Source organism: Loxodonta africana, chromosome 26 (genome assembly GCF_030014295.1).
Source record: "Loxodonta africana isolate mLoxAfr1 chromosome 26, mLoxAfr1.hap2, whole genome shotgun sequence".
NCBI classification, from domain to species: Eukaryota; Metazoa; Chordata; class Mammalia; order Proboscidea; family Elephantidae; genus Loxodonta; species Loxodonta africana.
Window position 1 is genome coordinate 13,623,993 of NC_087367.1, and position 17,157 is coordinate 13,641,149.

A 17,157-nucleotide genomic window follows, 5' to 3' on the forward strand; every position below is an offset into this window, starting at 1 on the left:
TACAGTCACCTGGGAAGCCTTAAAACTCCTATATCTTGGTTACAGACTAATGAATTCAGAAGCTTTCGGGGTGGGCCCAGTCATCAGTATCTTTAAGCTCTGCAGGGATTCCGTTGCACAGCCAGGGTGAGAGCCACTGGCTTAGACCTATAGCTTTATTACTACCTCCGTTTTACAAATGTTAAAGACGAGGCCCAGGGAAATTCAGTGACTCGTCATGGTTATGCAGTTGGTGGAAGTGGCAGCAAGCGTGGAGGTGGACACTGGCACAAAGAAGGGAGGGATCCGCATGACCCTCATTCGCTGCTTCTCCTGCATCTCCTGGCTTTCTTCAGTCTTCACTGAGCTTTCCGGAACCCGGCCTGCAGACAAGGAACTGATTTGGATGATGGAAAAATACAATCAGACCTGCTCCAGATTATAAAAGACAACAATAACAAAAACTAGGTTCCTGTTGATTCAACTCCAGTTCATGGTGACCCCATGTGAGTCAGCGTAGAACTGTGCTCCATAAGGTTTTCAATGGCTGATTTTTCAGAAGATCACCAGGCCTTTCCTCCCAGGTGCCTCTGGGTGAAGTCAAACCTCCAACCTTTTGGTTAGCAGCCAGGCACGTTAGCCAGTTGCAGCATCCAGGGATTCGCCTGAATTTTAAGGAACTTATAAAATAACATGAAGATGTAAACTCTAGTGAATATGAGAAATTCCATAAAAGGATATAGCTGCTTTATGAGAGAAACCAGCAGGTGGGAATAGTTTCTGATCGAAGTAAAGGCTCTTTTGAGTAAGTGGCTAAGAAATAGAAGTTGATGTCTCTAAATATTAAACGTCTTTCTCATGAAAACATATCTCTTCTTGACCTTTTTCTTCTGTTTTCCTCTTGGGCTCCTCCTCAGATATCCTTCAACTAGACAAAACAAGATCTCGATTTTTAAAGTTGTAAAATAAGAAATTTGAACCAACTTCACTCCGAATTTAGAATAATTAAATTTGGTCTCCTTTGAGCCACGTTTCTTGATCACTTGTAAATCACTAGGAAGAACGATGTCTTATTTTCATTTCCTTCTATTCATCTTTCATATTGTTGAACAGATAATGTTCACATAATAAACCTTAATTGTCACAGTTCCTAGGTTTCCCAAACATTTAAAGTCCTTTTCAAGTGCTATTCACGCTGAAGAAGGGGAAATTTGACCCGCAGTTTATCACTTACTACATTAGCATACTAATACGGCTTCCATTTGCATTTGACTAGGGGGTTGTTCTTTCATCCCTATAATCTCGTTGGCAGAATCTCAGTTTTTGGTTGATTTTTTTTCAAACAAATTGTCTCCCCACACGGGGGAAATAAAGTGGTGTTAATACAAGATGCTTGGAAGTGAATTAATTGCTCTGAAACAATCCATGTTGGTTAGCCCAGCTCTCGCAAATGCTAATGATCGATTCACCTTGGCATTTAAATGAAGGCAACCTAAGACATTCCTCGTGCTTCCTAATGAGTCATTCCTTTTTCCTTAGGCTCAAATTATCTAGATCTGGTAGTGATCTAGGATAGCTCTTCTTAGAGAATTAAAAGTGTGACTGAGTCTTGCCAATTGCTTTTCAGGTAACTAGTTCAGAATGAAATCAGCTCTTTTCTGGCAGCTTTACCAGTCAACCTATTTACCTTGATGTGGGTACACAGAGCAAGGAAATTAATACTAAGCCCTATTGATGGTAATGCTACTGGTAACAGAGATTTTAATTATGAAAATGTAATTAACTATTTTAAGTGATAACATGCTATTCAGGTGGGAAAATATTCTGGGCCTGTGGTAAAAAGTGGATGCACTCAATATAACCAAATTCATTGCTATTAAGTTGATTCCAACTCATAAGCGAACTCATGGGACAGAGTAGAACTGCTCCATAGGGTTTCCAAGGCTGTAAATCTTTACTGAAGCAGACTGCCACACCTTTCTCCAGCGGAGTGGCTGGTGGATTCAAACCACTGACCTTTTGGTTCACAGCCCAGTGCTTAACTACTGCACCACCAGGGCTCCTTCACTCTGTAGAGAGGCAGGATATCTCTGGTGTAATGACGTCATAAATTGTGTATAAAGATATACGTAATTGTCCAAGAGAAACATTTCTCTCTCTTTACCCATTGCTGTCCAGTGGATTTCTACTCAGGGTGAGCCCGTGTGGTTCAGAGATGAACTGCTCCATAGGGTGTTCTTGGCAGTAATCTTTATGGAAATAGATCGCCAGGCCTTTCCTCCACCTGACATGTAGTGGAGGTTTAGTGACTTGCTTGCCATCACACAGTAAAGAGATGGAGCAGAAATCCAAGCACAGTTGTATTCCCTCCAAAGCCTGCTTTCTTTTCCCTATACCATGCTGTAATCAAAATGAAAGATGGGCCAGTAAAATCTGATAAAAAAAAAAATCAATCTGAGTATGTGATAGTTTATTGAGGGAGACACAAGGTTTGGGAGTAAAAAAAAAAAAAAAAAGGCCAAAAAGAGTATATTGCTCAGGACATGGCAGGAGAAAGCTAAAACCAGACCAAACCTGTTGCTGTCGAATCGATTGCGACTCATAGCGACCCTAGAGGACAGAGTAGAACTGCCTCACGCAGTTTCCAAGGAGCAGCTGGTGGATTTGAACTGCCAGTCTTTTGGTTAGCAGCTGAAACTCCTAACCACTAAGCCACCAGGGCTCCAGAAGACTTGATAGAAAACAGGAGAATCCAGACTTCGGGACCAAGGACAAAGCATGAAACGTACTTGGGTACCTGAGGAGGCTGGAGGCTCTTGAATCGACATCATGGCAGCGGGTTTTTTTTTTTTTTTGGAGAGCCTCTTGTTAATAGATTCCTTCTGTGTTGAACAAAGCTGAACTGTGAGCCTGTATTTGCTGACCTGTATGTAACAGTGGATTTCAAAGAATAATTCCATCACTTGTAGTGGCTCCAGAAAGGTTAGCTTAAGCGTGTGTTGCTGTTGTTGAGAATTTACTAAGAGGAAGCTTGTGAGAGAAAAGGAGGAGAGATTCCTCTGGAGTGTGGGAATTTCTCTAGGGTGTTTACAGAGGGATGAAATAGTTGGGGCAAAGGCTGGGTGGAGGTACATCTTAACGGACTGTCACCAAAGTGAAAGGATAGCTGCTCCTAGGAAGTTGATCGAAGAACATGACCTGAAGTCTTTGTGGCAGGGGAAAAAAACCTGCCTTTACTTCGTCAGCAATGTGCCAGCCTTATCAAGAACCTATTATGTGTGTGGCACTTGCTAGATTCTGGGAGATGTCAAAAAATTCCCAGGATGGCTCCTGCCCTCAAGGAGCTGATTATCTAATGTGGACCCACAGCATGGACCCCGGAAACACTCAACACACAAAAGAGAAAACAGCTTCCTTATGTGTAGCGAGTGTAAGTTAGGGCTGCCTTTGGGTGCCAGGGAAAGAAGAGGTGTACAGAATCTAGTGATAAAGAAGGCTCCCTGAGGAACTTGATAGGGGCCTTGAAGCTGAGAGGAATTGGGTCAGGGCCAAGAACAGAGACAAAGGAGATCAAGGCAGGAAGATCAGGCCTGAGTCTTCTGAGCTCTGATATATACATATGTCCACACCACATATATACACAGCTCATGTATGCCCACAAGTGTGGCCATGTATATATTTCTCTGTGTTCAGAGAGTATATTACCGGTAGGAGTGCATGTTAATACAACCACTTGGAAGAGCCATTTGGTGATACCCGGGTAATCGGCACTCTGTGCCAACAATTTTATTCCTAGGCATACAACCTAGAGAAATCCCTCTTGTGCTCAAGGAGATATGAATAAAAAGTCCCTTGCGATGCTTTTATAACAAGATATTGGTAACAAGTTATATGTCCATCCATAGAAGAATGAATAAATAAATTGTGGCAGATTCATCCGCTGAATACCTACAACGTAACAGTTAAAAGCAATGAAGTGGAGCTATGTACATCAACATGAATAAACCTCAAAACAGTGCTGAGGGGTAAAAGCAATTTGTAGAAGAATACGTTCAGAATGGTATCCATATAAAGTTTGTAAAACATACAACACATGCATACTACTCATATGTAGTAAAAATATACTGCACACTATGTATTATGTTGTTAAAAATATAAAAATTCAGGATAGCAGTGACCTCTGACAGCAAGGAAGGTGAATACAATTGGGTCTTCAACAGTTTGTGTCATGTCTTGTTTTTTAAACTGAGTGATGGGCATATGAAAACCAAACCAAAACCATTGCCGTGAACTTGATTTTGACTCATAGCAGCGCTATAGGGCAGAGTAGGACTGCCCCATAGGGTTTCCAAGGCTGTAGTCTTTAAGAAAGCAGACTGCCACATCTTCCAAGGAGCCGCTGGTGGGTTCAGTTGACTTACCCTTTGGCTAGCAGTCAAGTCCTTAACCTCTGCATCACCAGGGCTCCTCATGGGCATGTGGATGTTTGTTTATTGATCTCTAATATTTGTATCCCTGAAATATTTCACCAAAAACATTAGAAAAGTTAACAAGAAGACTGAAAAAGAAACACAGTGAAATATTTAACAGTATTTTTTTGAATCACATGTGCATCAAAATTTCTTCTTTATGTTCATCTGTATTTTTCAAAATAAATGTGTCATTTTTACTACATAAAATTTTAAAGAAAAAAACAGAGTACATTACAGAGCCACGCTATGGACCAAGGGCCTAGAACAGTAATTGGCACATATTAAAATCTCAGTAACTATTTATTAAATAGATGGATGGATGTACACATGGATGGATGGATGGACAGATGGACAGATGGATGGATGGATGGACAGATGGATGGATGGATGGATGGATGGATGGATGGATGGATGGATGGATGGATGGATGGATGGATGGATGGGTGGGTGAAGGGTGGATGGATAGAAGGATGGGCGGATAGATGGATAGATCGATGGACAGAGAGATGACATACAGATAGATGGATGGATGGATGATGGACAAATGGATGTATAAATGGGTGGTTGGATGAATGAGACCTTAGCCACACAGGCTGGCAGAGAGGAAGAAGCAGTTAGGAATGGTGGAGAGGGGCTCATTTCTGAGGTACACTGTATGGTGGCCAGTATTTCTTTTTCTAAGGAGAACCAATTCAGGTATCATCAGATCCATTCTGGCAGGTGGGCTTGGGCAAAGGCAGAAATGCTAATCTGATCGCTTTTCTCCATCCTCACTCAACCTATTCCCACCTTCCTTTTCTTTCTCCCCTACTTGCGTTCCTGAGATTCCCTCATTCCTAACACCTGAGCCTGCCCCCCATCGTCTGTAGACAAGCAGGAATGTCTGTATATACATGTCATTCATGGACTAAACAGCTAGCCTAAGTAACCTGTTTAGTGCCTAAAGATGGAATGAATCAAAGTTACTTAATTTGCACCAGTGTCAAAGTCCCCCAAATCATCCCAAATTAGCCAACATTTCAGAAAGCTAGAGCTGAGAAACCATAGGCAGGTTATATAGATTTAGCAATGCATCTGCTTGCTTTAGGCGAGTCCGCATTTCTATTTGTACCAAAGTTCCTCTACTTCTAAGCAGAATTATATATCACTTGGTAAGATTTTGCTTTATTAAACTGACTAACAAGGTAATTCTTTGGACCCAGGTGATTTGAGGAAGATACATCAAGAATTCACACAGAAAATAGCAGTAATTTTCTAAATACAGCCAAGTCAATTGTATCCATTGTGCGCTAACAGAAAGACTCCTGGGTTTTAGTAGACAGCCCAGTATGTAATCACCTTGGCTGAATAGCCTCAGATACTTTGTTTTGAAGCAAGTGCAGAAATCCTGCAGGTTTAATTGCCAATAAATCAGCATGACCTCCACTCCCTGGCAAGCCTTTTTACAATGATCTTTTCAACCAGAAAATGAAGAGATGGATTTTACAGTGTATGCATACTGCCTATGGTAAGATAACAGAATTATGCCCATCATTTCCTCCATTACAGGCTATGCTAGATAATAAAGGACTCTATTAATGACACGTTCTGTTTGCTTTTAGGTTATTTTCCTTTTGTATTATAGTTATTTGTTTTCATTATTAGGGAGCGCGATCTTCCTTTAAAAAAAAAATCCTCCTATCATTTGTTAGTTCAATATTTTACCATCACTTGAGATTTTGTTAGTTAATTCACAAGAATTTGCATGAAAATACCCTGGCTCACTCAAAAAGCTACTCATTCACAAACGGATTGAACTGGATTTTTTTTAGCTCAATCTCAGATTTGTTGGGTAGTTATTTTTAATTAATATTTTCAATTTATGATTGTAACTAAAACAGGGATCGTAGCACTCATCCATACCCAAATGTAACATAAACCTGGCGTCTGTACTTTTGAACTGTTTGTATGTCTAAGTTTATTTTCATTAGAATGAATAATATTTTGATACATATTTATACATTTAGTTTTTTAATTGTATGTACACTATAAGAAAACATCACATTTTCAAGCCACTAAGCAATTTTTTTTTTTTAAGCAATAGGCTCTACCTCCTACTTAATTTCAAGGACTCCTGCTGCCTATTCTAAATTTAGGATGATGACTTTCCTCCCTGACAGCAGGGAGCTGGACCAGATGATCTCTTAAGGCTCTGCCTAAAATCTGTGATACAACCTGCCGTGTCAGGAAGTGATCTTCTTTTGGGCTCTGTGCTGGACAGTACCGTTGTGTTTTTAAGTACATGTTTTAAGACGTTTTAGGACTGATACTATTCTAGGAAGATGGTGGCAACAGCATAGTTTTAGAATTTCTCCAAATTCTCATATAACAACAGATGGAACAACTAGATAGCAAAACCAAAAACATTTACAACACAATTATATGGCAAATTATCCCCAGAAAACCCAACATACAATTGAATGAGAACAAACTACCAATGTCTATAATACCTGTGTGTTATTGCCATCAGGAGAAAGCAGAGGAAAGCAACAAGGCCTTTGACTAACCTAAGGACAGAGTAGACAAAACAGCCAACACATGTTTTCTGGAAGTGCAACGGACTAATTCAAGAAGAGCAGCTGCAACTGGGAGGTGCTTCCCCCACTTCGATAGCAGATGAGAGCAAGAGGCCCACAGTGAGGACAGGAGAGGCTGGAACAAATGGACCCTATCAAACTCCTGAAACTTATGAGCCAGGGTGCTCTTCTGGGACAGGGCCAGACTTAGACCGCTGGGAGTGGAATCAAAATTGATCAAGATAAAGACAAGGGAGACAAAGGAAAGAAAGAATTCACAGGGCCAGGAAATTATATCAAGCTAATTTTTGTTTTAACACATAGTGAAAGCAACAGGAGCTCCATGAAGTTAGCAAGGCTACTTGAATCGTTCTTCCTTCTAAAAGTTCAGAAAAACTAATTTCTCATAAAAATGAGCTGCAAGTCAGTTACAATAAGAAAAAAAGAGAAGAAGGAGCAGAATGACATCACTTCAGGCGATGAAAACACATCAGAACATGTGTCCACAGAACACTGGCCAAACATAGGACAATTTGAGTTTCAAACTTGATCAATTGCAATAGGTCAAAACCCATCAAATATATTTAAATACGTGTGTTCATAACTATACACTTGCACGTATTTTTTAAATTTTCTTTGGAGGCAAACTATATGGCTTTAAAAAAACCCAGAAATTTATTGTCTCATAGTTCTTGAGGCTAGAAGTCTGAATTTAGGGTGTTAACAGGCCATGCTCTCTCTGAAGGCTTTCGGGGAAGATTTCTTTTTTGTGGCATTAGCTTCTGGTAACTCCAGCCATTTCCTTGGTTTGTGGCCAATCTCTGCCTCTGTATTGATATGGGGTGAGTCTCTGTGTCACTTCCCCTCTTTTTATATGGACACTATTACACTGGACTAGGGCCCACCCAACTTCAGTATGATCTTACATTAACTTAACTAATTACATCTGCAAAACAAAAAACTGGGTGCCGGCTGAGTCCATTCTGACTTATAACGACCCCACAGGACACAGTAGAACTGCCCTATCAGATTTCCAAGGATTGGAAGGCTGGTAGATTCAAACTGCTGAGCTCTTAACCACTGTACCGCCAGGGCTCCATTACAACTGCAAAGATCCTTATTTCCAAATAAGGTCAATTCGTAGGTACCAGGGGTTAGGACTGCAATATTTGATTCTAGGGGATATAATCAATCCATAACAACTGGTAACGCAAAAGAATCAAGCATTTATACTTTCTTTTCTATATCGGTACCATTGGCTTACTAAATAGTAGATGAAGGGAAGCATCTCTTTAGAAAAGTATTCCAACTAATAGAGCATCATCATTTTCAACCTCCAAAGAATTAATGGACATAGACACTGAGCATCAAAGCTGCTGACATAAAACAAATAAACAACAACAACTAAAACAACCAGACATGTGCCTCCTGGTGAAAGAAAACGCTATCACTTAACCTTCCCAAGGGGATCAAACTTGAGTCTGTTCATACCTCTGGATCCAGCTACCCATATTCTGGAAATACAGAGGACAGAAGAACTAGCTGAGCCTCACCCCGTACACTTAATCATCAACATTCAGACTGTGTCAAATGTCCTGGATTGTTCAACAGAGAAAGTGAAAAAAAAAAAAAAAAAAAAGGATTGGAGGAAGAGCCTGTCCTAGTTATCTAGAGCTGCTATAACGGAAATACCACAGTGGATGGCTTTAACAAACAAACTTATTTTCTCACAGTTTAGGAGGCTAGAAGTTCAGATTCGGGGTGCCAGCTCTAGGGGAAGGCTCTGTCAGAGACAGAGAGACTCTGTCAGCCTGGAGGAAGGTCTGAGGCTCTTTGAGCTTATGCTTATGGAAGATCTTCATATGGCTTGGCATCTCTTTCCCCCCATCTCTGCTTCTCTCCCTTCCTTGTTTTAATCTCTTTTATACCTCAGATTGACTCAGGACATGCCCTACTCTAATCCTGCCTCATTAACATATCAAAGACAACCCCATTACCAAATAGGATTATGTATAACCACAGGCACAGAGGTTAGTATTTACAGCACATATTTTGGGGGGACATAATTCAATCCATAACATCCACACTTTGACCCCCCAAAATTCATGTCCTTGCCACATGCAAAACACATTCATCCCATCACCAAAAACCAAACCAGTGCTGTTGAGTTGATTCTGACTCACAGTGACCCTATAGGACAGAGTAGAACTGCCCGGTAGAGTTTCCAAGGAGCACCTGGCAGATTTGAACTGCCAACACTTTGGTTCGCAGCTGTAGCACTTAACCACTACACCACCAGGGTTTCCCACCCCATCACATCATCCCAAAAGTCTTAAATCTACTCCAAGTCCAAAATCTCATCTTCTGAAACATCTGAATCAAATATGGGTGAGACTTTAGGTGTATTCCCTCCTGGAGCAAAATTCTTCTTCATCTTTGGACCTGTAATATCTAGGCTACAAGTTATCTGTTTTCAGAGTACAGTGGTGGAACAGGCACAAGGCAGACATTTCCACTATAAATGGGAGAAATTGGAGGGAAAGAAGAGATAACAGGCACCAAGCAAGTCCAACACCCAACAGAACAATTTACATTAGCTTTTTTTTTTTTTCTCGAGCCTTGAAAATAGTCCTCCCTTCTCTGAGATCATTTAAGCAATGGCCCCGCCCTCCAAACTCTGGATGTTGCCATGCCCTCTGGATTCTAGGTGGAGACCCCTCGGCCCTGGGCTTCAGTTCTGCCTCCCAGGCCTACTGGGATGGCACCTCTGCTCCCTCAGCTTTGGGCTGCCCCATTCTCCAAGTCCATCTGAGTGATAACTCCACCCTTTCTGCCCTGGCAGGCCCTGTTCTTCTGCCCTTTGGGCATGGTAGCCCTGCCCCCTCAGCTTTGGGCAGTGGCCCTATCCCCATGGCACACCTTACTGGCAACCCCACACTCCAGAACCGAGTTGTCAAAGATCCAACTCTTTGAAACCTAGGAGGCTGTGGTCCCACCCTCTGAGATCCAGAAGAATGTGGCTCTACCCTTTGAAACCAAGGCCCTGCTTCCTGTGCTCCTTCCAACAAAAGGCCCTGCTTCCTGTGCTCCTTCCAACAGCTCTGCTGATCTCCAAGCTGCTCCAGGGATGGTCCCTTTCTTTCCTTGGAGGACAACAGATGGAGCTCCTTTGGCCTGTTTCCTGCCTGTAGGATTCCAAGAGACAGACAGCTTTCTTTCCTTTGTTGTTTTTTTTTTTTTCTCTTCCCTTCAGCCTAAACTGATGGGTTTTCTGCTATAGTAGTTGGTTAGATCCATCAGCCACAGGCTTAATCTCTTTAACAAAAGATGTGTAGCCATGCCCTTGGTGTAAACTCTAGGACACATGTCCTTAGTTTGTACAACAAAATTTTCCAAATCTTTAAGTTTTGTTTTCATTTTGCATAGTTCATTTTTAAGTCCATCTCTTTCTTCTTGCATTTTACTATAAGCAGCAATGAGAAACCACGGGGCCCATTTAAGATCTTGCTTAGAAATCTCCTCAGCCAGATATTCAAATTCTACCTTCCACCAAACATTTGAACATAATTCGAATAAGTTCTTTGCCACTGCATAAAAAGCATTGCTCTTTTCCCATTCTCCAATCGCATGTCCATTATTTTCTTTTACAGCCTCACCAGAAGCACATTTAATGTCCACATTTCTAGCAACATGCTGTTGCCAGCGCCATATGTATCCTCTAAGATGACAGAGACTTTCTCTATAGCTCTCCTCACTTCCTCCTGAGCCCTCACTGGAATTGCCTTTGATACCTGTAATTCTACCAACAGTCTCTTCAAGATAATCTAGGCTTTTATTATTAGGCACCTTAGAGCTCTTTCAGCTTCCACCCATTACCTAATTCTAAAACCACTTCCACACTGTAGGTATTTGTTAGAGCTGTTGTTGTTGTTGTTAGGTGCCATTGAGTCAGTTCCAACTCATAGCGACCCCATGCACAACAGAAGGAAACACTGCCCGGTCCTGTGCCATCCTTACAATCATTGTTATGCTTGAACTTATTGTTGATGCCACTGTGTCAATCTACCTCGTTGAGGGTCTTCCTCTTTTCCACTGACCTTGTACTTTGCCAAGCATGATATCCTTCTCCAGGGACTGATCCCTCCTGATAACATGTCAAAGTATGTAAGACGCAGTCTCGCCACTCTTGCTTCTAAGGAGCATTCTGGTTGTACTTCTTCCAAGACAGATTTATTCATTCTTCTGGCAGTCCATGGTATATTCAATATTCTTCACCAACACCACAATTCAAAGGCATCAATTCTTCTCTGGTCTTCCTTATTCATTGCCCAGCTTTCACATGCATATAATGTGATTGAAGATACCCTGGCTTTGGTCAGGCGCACCTTAGTCTTCAAGGTGACATCTTTGTTCTTCAACACTTTAAAGAGGTCCTTTGCAGTAGATTTGCCCAATGCAACGCGTCTTTTGATTTCTTGACTGCTGCTTCCATGGCTGTAAAATGAAATCCTTGACAGCTTCAATCTTTTCTCCGTTTATCATGATGTTGCTTATTGGTCCATTTGTGAGGATTTTTGTTTTCTTTATGTTGAGGTACAATCCATACTGAAGGGTGTGGTCTTTGATCTTCATTAGTAAGTGCTTCAAGTCCTCTTCACTTTCAGGAAGCAAGGTTGTGTCATCTGCGTAACGCAGGTTGTTAATGACTCTTCCTCCAATCCTGATGCCCCGTTCTTCTTCATATAGTCCAGCTTCTCGGATTATTTGCTCAGCAAACAGATTGAATAGGTATGGTGAAAGAATACAATCCTGACGCACACCTTTCCTGACTTTAAACCAATCAGTATCCTCTTGTTCTGTCCGAACAACTGCCTCTTGATCTATGTAAGGGTTCCTCATGAGCACAATGAAGTGTCCTGGAATTCCCATTCTTTGCAGTGGTATCCATAATTTGTTAAGATCCACACAGTAGAATGCCTTTGCATAGTCAATAAAACACAGGTAAATATCCTTCTGTTATTCTCTGCTTTCAGCCAGGATCCATCTGACATCAGCAATGATATCCCTGGTTTCACATCCCCTTGTGAAACCGGCCTGAATTTCTGGCAGTTCCCTGCCGATATACTGCTGCAGCCATTTTTGAATGATCTTCAGCAAAATTTTGCTTGCATGTGATATTAATGATATTGTTCTATAATTTCCACATTCGGTTGGGTCACCTTTCTTGGGGATAGGCATAAATATGGATCTCTTCCAATCAGTTGGCCAGGAAGCTGTCTTCCATATTTCTTGGCATAGACGAGTGAGCACCTCCAGTGCTGCATCTGTTTGTTGAAACATCTCAATTGATATTCCATCAATTCCTGGAGCCTTATTTTTCGCCAATGCTTTCAGAGCAGCTTGGACTTCTTCTGTCAGTACCATCAGTTCCTGATCATATGCCACCTCTTGAAATGGTTGAACATCAACTAATTCTTTTTGGTATAATGACTCTGTGTATTCCTTCCATCTTCTTTTGATGCTTCCTGTGTCGTTTAGTATTTTCCCCATGGAATCCTTCACTATTGCAACTCGAGGCTTGAATTTTTTCTTCAGTTCTTTCAGCTTGAGAAACACCAAGCATGTTCTTCCCTTTTGATTTTCCATTTCCAGCTCTTTGCACATGTCATTATAATGCTTTACTTTGTCTTCTCGAGAGGTCTTTTGAAATCTTCTGTTCAGCTCTTTTACTTCATGAATTCTTCCTTTTGCTTTAGCTGATCAACATTCGAGAGCAAGTGTCAGAGTCTTCTCAGACATCCACCTTGGTCTTTTCTTTCTTTCCTGTCTTTTCAATGACCTTCTGCGTTCTTCATGTATGATGTCCTTGATGTCATTCCACAACTCCTCTGGTCTTCAGTCACTAGTGTTCAATTTGTTAGAGCAGCACCTCCATTTCTTGGTATCAAGTTCTGTCTTAGTAATCTAGTGCTGCTATAACAGAAATACCACAGTGGTTGGCTTTAACAAACAGTCCGAATTCAGGGTGGCAGCTCTAGGGAAAGGGATTCTCTCTCTGTCACCCCGAAGGAAGGTCCTTGTCTCCTTGAACTTCTGCTCCTGGAAGATCTTCATGTGGCTTGATATTTCCCTTCCCCCATCTCTGCTTCTCTCTCTTGCTTGTTTTAATCTCTTTTATATCTCAAAAGAGATTGACTCAAGACACACCCTACTCTAACCTGCTTCATTAACATGGCAAAGACAACCCATTACCAAATGGGATTACGTATAACCATAGGCACAGAGGTAAGGATTTACAACACATACTTTTTGGGGATACAATTCAATCCATAAGAGAGCCTAAGGATTGAAAGAGATTTAAAAGAAATACATATATATAGGACAAGACGAAACAGTAGTCTAGGGATGTACACTTGGATTGTTTTATTACACTTGAGCGATAATGCTGTGAAGAAAGCAAAGGTTTCTATAATAACATAGCAGTTACTTTTGGGGAGAGAGGAGGTCATAATTGGGATGGGGCTTAAGGAGGGGGTTCTTGATGAGGGGTAACAGAGTTCTATTTATTGGCTTGGATAGTAGTTACAAGGTTTTCCGTATAACGAATTACCCAGTACCACTAGTTGCTGTTGAATTGACTCTGACGTGTGGCTACCCCCTATGTGTCAGAGTAGAACTGTGCTCCATAGGGTTTTCAATGCCAAATTTTTCAGAAGTAGATTGCCAGGTCTTTCTCCTGAGGCAATGCCTCTGGGTGGACTCCAACCTCCAACCTTTTCATTAGCAGCCAGGTGCAACAGCCATTTCCTGTCTCCAAGGGCTCAGTAGCTCGTTGGTTTCCTGTATCTGTTTTGTTTTTCAATGAAAATCTTCCCCCCCCCATCCCAAGAGCAGTATACAAAACAAAGAGACTTGTATGTTGTTCACATTTCAGGACACTTCCCTGGTGTTACAGTGGTTAAAGCGCTCGGCTGCTAACTGAAAGGTTAGTGGTTCTAACCCACCAGCTGCTCCACGGGAGAAAGATGCGGCAGTCTGGTTCCATAAAGATTTATAGCCTTGGAAACCCTATCAGGCAGTTCTACTGTTGTATGGGGTTGCTATGAGTCAGAATTGACTTGACGGCAATGGGTTTGCCACGTCTCCCCAAAATCCTAGTATACCCCATTTCTCCATAAAACTCAGCGAATCCTGTTCTTGGGGTAGCAAATGCCCGTTTCTACCTGCAACCCTAGGGAAGCAAGTGAGACACCTGCAAAGTTGAAAGGAAAAATGTTTTGCCATTCAAGCAAAATTCTCCAAAAAACAGTAATAATAATATTATAAGAGTAAGCTGAATTCCTGGGAAAGCATAGGTATAGGTATGTTGTTGTTGTTGTTAGGTGCCGTCGAGTTGATTCTGACTGATAGCTACTCTACAGAACAGAGTAGAACTGCCCCATATGGTTTCCAAGGAGTGGCTGGTGGATTTGAACTTTTGGTTAGCAGCCGAGCTCTTAACCACCGCACACCAGGGCTCCGGGTATAGGTATGGCAACATCAATAGGTGGTATCATAAAAGCTCCCTGAGAAACTAGAGAACCCCTCACTGTCTGTTCAAGCTTACAACCTCCCTTCACTTAGTTCAGACAAGTGAAACCACCTTGATCTATTCAATCCATTGTTTGTTTGTTTTTTTTTTTAACTTTAAGATGCAAAAGGATGTCTGGAAATCAGTCTGCATCTCAAATCAGTCTTCATCAGCAAGGATCTTTCTGAAAGCTAACATTTCTGAGGGGAAATTAAAGCCATGAACCTGGAGTCCACAACGTGTCTTAGTAACACATTACCTGTGATGAGTGAGGAGACAATATCAATTGGACAATTTGCAAATATTGAGCACAATTTTTTCTGTCTTGTCTCAATTTCCAATAAGAAGTCCTCTTGTAAGACCAGAGTTGGAGTTCCAAATATATGGTCACCATACTTATATGACAAAACCATCCTTTGCCTTCTCTTCCGTTCCTAGAAAGAACAATGCTCCTCTTACAGGTGGAGCTAACAGATGGATTTAACACATTCTCAACTTTTTAAATGATGAGAACCAGTCCAAGAGGTTCTGAGGCGGTGCCTTGGAGGTCACTGGGGAGTCGAATTAACAAGCAGGCAGGGGTACTTAAATCCTATTAATTCTTTAAGGTCCAGCTCAACATCATCTCTCTGCTCTCAAAATGAACAAACAAACGAACCCAAGCTAGTTGCCATAAAGTTGATTCAGACTCATGGCGACCCCATGTGTGCACAGTAGAGTTGCTCCATCGGGTTTTCAAGGCTGTGACCTTTCAGAAGCTGATCATTGGGACTTTCTTCTAAGGTACCTCTGGAAAGTTCTGACCTCCAATCTTTTGTTTAGCAGGCAAACGCTCAACCATTTGCACCACCCGGGAACTCCTCTGCTCTCCAAGCCCCTCTAACAGCGCTGTAACTGAACCACTCATAACCCAGCTTTCATTGTTGCCACTATTACTACTGTATATTGTTCTCCAACTACTTTATTATTAACTTGGTGTCCCTATCCAGTTACAAAGCTTCCTGAAGCCAGCCAGCCTGCCTTATACTTTCCTGTATTCTCTGTGCATATAGAAGACACTTCATACTCATTGACCTCATTGATTGATCCTTTAATTCATTCATTTATTCAATCAACATGTATTTATTGAGTACCTGCTATGTACCACCCTTGATGCTGGCAATACAGCTGTGAGCGAGCTGGTGCTCTCATGAAACTTCCGTTTTAGTGGCTGGATTAAGGGTAGACCCAAGGTACCCTTATTTTCCTTTCCAAATTAAGGACCCTAAAATGACTGACATTTCTGCCGCAACAGGGACTAAACCACACTTTGTGAAAAAGAATTGTCAGTCCTTTCTGTGGTTTGAAAAAAAGAAAAACAAAACTCATTGCCGTCGAGTCAATTCCGACTCATAGAGACCCTACAGAACTGAGTAGAGCTGCTCCATAGGGTTTCCAAGGAGTGGCTGATGGATTCGAACTGCTCACCTTTTTTTTTTTAAATAATTTTTATTGTGCTTTAAGTGAAAGTTTACAAATCAAGTCAGTCTCTCACACAAAAACCTATATACACCTTGCTACACACTCCCAATTACTCTCCCCCTAATGAGACAGTCTGCTCTCTCCCTCCACTCTCTCTTTTTGTGTCCTTTTCACCAGCTTCTAACCCCCTCCACCCTCTCATCTCCCCTCCAGGCAGGAGATGCCAACATAGTCTCAAGTGTCCACCTGATCCAAGAAACTCACTCCTCACCAGCATCCCTCTCCAACCCATTGTCCAGTCCAGTCCTTGTCTGAAGAGTTGGCTTCAGGAATGGTTCCTGTCCTGGGGCAACAGAAGGTCTGGGGGCCATGACCATTGGGGTCCTTCCAGTCTCAGTCAGACCATTAAGTCTGGTCTTATGAGAATTTGGGGTCTGCATCCCACTGCTCTCCTTCTCCCTCAGGGGTTCTCTGTTGTGTTCCCTGTCAGGGCACTCATTGGTTGTAGCCGGGCACTATCGAGTTCTTCTGGAGAACTGCTCACCTTTTGGTTAGCAGCCGAGCTCTTAACCAGTTTGCCACCAAGTTTCCTTCTGCTGCTTAGTGATAGGCAATGCAAAGGAAAAAAAATAACAAAGCCAAGTGGAACCTCCTGAAATCCTGAGGTGAGGGGGGTTCACAAATAGTTTTCCTTTGATTTCTACACTTCTCACCATTACTTTCATTCAAATGTAGACTATTTTATGTACTATATATATATATATGTCTGTGTACATGCATGCACGTACATGCACACACGCACACACATCTATAGGGACATTTTTATTTAAAATTTTCTAGGGATACTTTTATTTTAAGCCAGCAGTCACCCTGGTACCCTTTGCCCTACTGAGAGATTTCCTATGGACAGGGCAGCACCAGAGCTGTAAACCTTTTACTTCTGTGATTCCTTTTTTGTTGTTGGAGCGTTCTCACTACCTGCTGTTTTTGTCCAAGCAATAATGGCAGGTGGATTCCTGGGAATCTGGTGACTTCTCGACCTCTTTTATTTCATCAATTGCACTAAAGTGGCAAATTTTATGGTACTGTTACCATTGATTCTGAAAGTATGTGTTTTCCC

At 41.7% G+C, this 17,157-nt stretch overlaps 1 pseudogene; it reads right to left on the minus strand.

The window, feature by feature from the left end:
* Positions 1-204: 204 nt before the first annotated feature.
* Positions 205-17,157, minus strand: part of LOC100676538 (nascent polypeptide-associated complex subunit alpha-like) — a 133,033-nt pseudogene continuing 116,080 nt past the window's right edge.